The following is a 4,609-nucleotide window of genomic DNA, read 5'->3' as shown; positions in this document are numbered from 1 at the left end:
GATGAGGTAACTGAAGCACAGAGAAGTTAGGTGACTTGCCCAAAGTCACCCAGCTGACAAGTGGGGGAGCCAGAATTAGAACCCATGACCCCTCCCTCCCAAGCCTGTGCTCTTTCCGCTATGCCCCGCTGCTTCTCTAAGGGTATTTACTGAGTGCTTACGAGGTGCGGAACACTCTACTAAGCACCTGGGAGAGTCCAGTTCAATAGAATTAGCAGACACGTCCCCCGGCCGTAACGCGCTTACGGTGCAAAGGACGCCGATCTTCAGGCCGCTGGTTGGCTTTGGAGGAAGATGGTATCCACACGCGCCCTCTTCGCCACCTCCCCCTGCGCCGGGTCTATTCCCTCAGAATCCTCCCCGCTCTCAAGGGGCAAGGATGTGTGGAAGGATGTGTGGGCAAGGATGTGTGGAATGGCTCTGGGAGCCATTCCAGGATCTGTCAGGGGGTAGGGAAGGAATTCATTGTTATCGGAGCCCCCCTCCCGTAGTCCAGACCACGAGTCACACGAAAGAGGTAGGGACGGGCCACAGCCCAACGGACTCAGAGAACGACATCGGCTACAACCTGCCTCGGGTCCTCCCCACTTAGACTCCCCTCTCAGATCGTGAGCCCCCCAAGGACCAGGGACCGTATCGAATTCTGACCTGGGTACTCTCTCCCAGCGTTTAGTACAGTGCTCCGCACAAAGGGCTCAACAAATACGATTCCTACTCCTAGCGCCGGGCCTCTGCCTACGGCAGGTCGCGGCCAGCACTTCCAGCCGCTAAAGTCAGAGCCGTCGCTCGTTCTCGTCTTAGGGGATGGGAGTCGCCTGCTCTGTCTGGCTTTGAGTGGACCGGCTGCTGGCGCGGGTGCGGATCCCCCGCTGCGTGAAATGTTAGTCGATAAAATGACCGATTCAGCTCCTCACGTGTCCACCCAGGGAAAGGGTGCGGACGAGCTGGAGGCTGGCGCTCCTCACTAGTCCGAAAAGGGTCGAGATAGGTCGGATCTCCTGGTGCTTTACCAAAACAGGCACTCCACACGGCTCATCTACAGGGCGTTTCCGTTCTGGCAGCCGCTAATCCGGGCCTTCGACCAATTTGGGTGCTGAGGAGCAGCACGGCCTAGTGTAAAGACCACGGGCCCGGTAGTCGGGGGGCCGGGGTTTTAATCCCGGCTCTGCCACGTGCCCGCTCTGTGACCCTGGGCAAGTTGTTTCATTTTTCTACGCTTTAGTTACCTCATCTGTAATAATAATGTTGGTATTTGTAAAGCGCTTACCATGTGCCGAGCACTGTTCTAAGCGCCGGGGAAGATACAGGGTAATCGGGTTGTCCCACGTGAGGCTCACAGTTAATCCCCATTTTACAGATGAGGTCACTGAGGCACAGAGAAGTTAAGTGACTCGCCCACAGTCACACAGCTGACAAGTGGCAGAGCCGGGATTCAAACTCATGACCTTCGACTCCCAAGCCCGGGCTCTTACCACTGAGCCACGCTGTTTCTCTAAAGGAGAAGCTTCTGTAAAGAAACGGAGATTCAATACCTGTCTCCTCCTATTTAGATTGTGAACACCGTGTGTGAGACGGGAACTGTATCTGATCCGCTTACGTCGTATCTTCCCCAATACTTAGTACAGTGCTTTACACATAGTAAGCACTTAACAAATACCACAATCATTATTATTATGCAGAAGGCTCCCCGGCGAAGGCAGGCTGGGAGTCCCGGTAACTTCATGACCCTGAAGCTCCCAACTCACCAGAGCTTCTTTCCTTCGGCTGGCATCACCGTGGTCTTTCCACTTGAAATTTCGAAGACCGCAAAAGCAGATTCCTCGTGGCCATCTTTCTTTTCAGCCCCGTGTTTACAATGCAACGTGTGAGGCACCAACGGGCTGGAGCGGGAGTGTAGACGCGTCGGATAATAAAGATAACAACCACCATTGTGACATTTTAATATACCCGGGCTGGAGCGGGAGTGTAGACGGGTCGGATAATAAAGATAACCACCACCATTGTGACATTTTATATATACCCGGAAGGCTCAGGATAATCAGAAGGACCACAGTCTCCCATCCCAGATGGGGCTCACAATCTAAGAGGTAGCAAGAGGCAGAAATCTGACCCTCAGTGAACAGATGAGGAAACGGAGCCCGGAGAGGTCACACGGCAGGCCAGCAGCGAAGCCGGGCCTAGAACCCGTCCCTCTCGACGTCCAGACCCCTGCGTTCCCACCAGGCCGGGCTCAATCCTCTCACCTAGAAAAGGGGTCCCGCGGTCTAGCACGCGAGCTTTTTCTCTAGGACAGGCCGCGACTCCGTCGGAGTTCCTTTTCCCTTTCCCGAAAAAGCCCTGGGCCCGGGGGGAATCCAGGAGGGGGACGGCGAGAAAGGCTACGTGCAAATTGAGCCTCATTTCCTTCCAGAGTAATACAGCGTTCTTTCAGCGGGGAAAGCAGGAAAAAGGGGCAGTAGCCCGACCGCAAAGGAAAAACCAACACTGGCATGGGGTCTGGAGGGCGAGGTCTGGAAGGGTGGAAATGAAAACATTACACATGACGAATCATGACTGTACATACTGTTTGAGTACATTCACCCTTATTCATCTACTAATAGCTATAGGCTGCTTTAGGCGGGCGTGGATTTATGTCGCCTGGACTCCCGCAAATAGAATTTGGAGAGGAGTCAACCAGCAAGGCGGAACGGATCGGCGGCAGTAAAATGGCTCCTTTACCTCAGCGGCTTAAACTCAGTGAGAAGGACGGGGCTGTTTAGACCAGGAATATGTGGAACACCAAGTTGGAAATCCGACATGGGCCTTGAAAAGATTTTGGGGGGGGACCCTGTTCTAAAGTATTCAAGAACATCCGTCTTGCACACATTTCAAAGCTCTCACTAAGTCTCTAAACGGCCATTCGGGATTTTACCAACTCTACCGTATCGTACTCTCCCAAACGGTCAGTGCAGTGCTCCGCACACTGCAAATGTTCAGTAAATACCACTGTCCGATCCATTTTAAAGTCTGAACCCTCCCCGGGTGGGAATCTAATTTCACAGCTTACGGTGCGTTCAAAATAACCACCGGGTCATTAGGATTTAGGCAAGAGTGTGTGGCTGTGGTGATCGCGAACCGCTAGGGAAAACTCAGTTAACCTGTGCTAATAACAGCCACAATAATCGTGGTCTGTTAAACGCTTTCTAGGTGCCGAGCGCCGAACTAGACGCCGGGGTAGAGACAACACCATCGTCCAACCGCTGTCGGTGGACTTGCAAGGGGTGGGGAAGGGAGCGTCAGGAAGAGGCCTCAATCTCTGATTTCTTCCCCGGCCCGGTAATGATCCCGTTGTTTCCCAGTATCTGGAACGGTGGGATCTGCCGGACCCAGTACGAGTTTGGAGAGTCTGAAGATGTGAATTCTATTGCTCAACCAGAGGCTGAGATCTCTGTAAAATGCCATAAAGTCACCCAAGGACGATGCTGCCAGTGTTAATTAATTGGAAGAGTTAAGAGAGGACAGTCAGTAAGTCAGCAAGTATTTATTGAGAGTCCAAAACCATCAGTGCAGGTATTTGATGTCATCACTAGTTCTGAATACCTATATATCAATTAATCAATGAATGGTATCTATTGACTATTGTGTGCACAGCACTATACTAAGCGCTTGGGAAAATATAATGTGACAGTTGAAAGACACGTTCCCTGCCCACAGTGAGCTTAGAGTCTAGAGGGGGAGGCAGGTATTCATATAAATAAATAACGGATACGTACGTAAATGCTGTGCCTACACAGGGATAGGAAGCTAGGAATAAATGCTTAGCTGGGCAGAATAATAATAGTAATTGTGGTATTTTTTAAGCACTTATTATATGCCAGGCACTGTTCTAAGTGCTGCTGTAGATACAAGATAATTGGGATCGACACGGTCCTTGTCCCACACCAAGTTCACAGTCTTAAACCTATTTTATCGACGAGGTAACTGAGACCCTCAGAAGGGACTTGCCCGAGGTCTCGCAGCAGACAAGTGGCGGAGCCAGGATTAGAACCCAGGTCCTTCTGTCTCCTTCTGCTCTATCCACTGGGCCACAATGCTTCACGAGGCAGCAGACGCCACACCGAAGAAGGAAGCATCCTGAGGCCGGAAGGAAGCCCTCCTTTCGAGTTTGGGCGTCCGGTCACAGCCCCTCAGAGACTCAGAGACCCAACCGAGAGTCGGAGGCGACTCTGGGGTCTCTGTGGGTGACCCGAGTGCCGAATCAAGTCGCCGTAACTCCCGTGGGGCAAGGTGTCTCTTTAGAGGGCCGCCAGCTCTCACCTGCCTTGGATTCCTCCCAGGAAGGATGCAAGGGAGAAGACACGGTAATAATAAAAATGATAGTAATAACGGTTATGGTATTTGTTAAATGCTTACTACGCGCCAGGCACCGTACTGAGCACCGGGGTAGATACCAGCAGATTGGGTCGGACACAGCCCCCGTCTCACGGCCTTAATCCTCGTTTCACAGATGAAGGAACTGAGGCCCAGAGAAGTGAGGTGACTTGCTCGAGGTCACACAGGAGACAAGTGGCAGAGTGAGGATTAGAACCCAGATCCTTCTGACTCCCAGGCCCGGGGCCTAGCCGCTAGG

This window comes from Ornithorhynchus anatinus, chromosome 10 (genome assembly GCF_004115215.2).
Source record: "Ornithorhynchus anatinus isolate Pmale09 chromosome 10, mOrnAna1.pri.v4, whole genome shotgun sequence".
Classification (NCBI taxonomy): domain Eukaryota; kingdom Metazoa; phylum Chordata; class Mammalia; order Monotremata; family Ornithorhynchidae; genus Ornithorhynchus; species Ornithorhynchus anatinus.
This window is presented reverse-complemented; position numbering follows the sequence as displayed.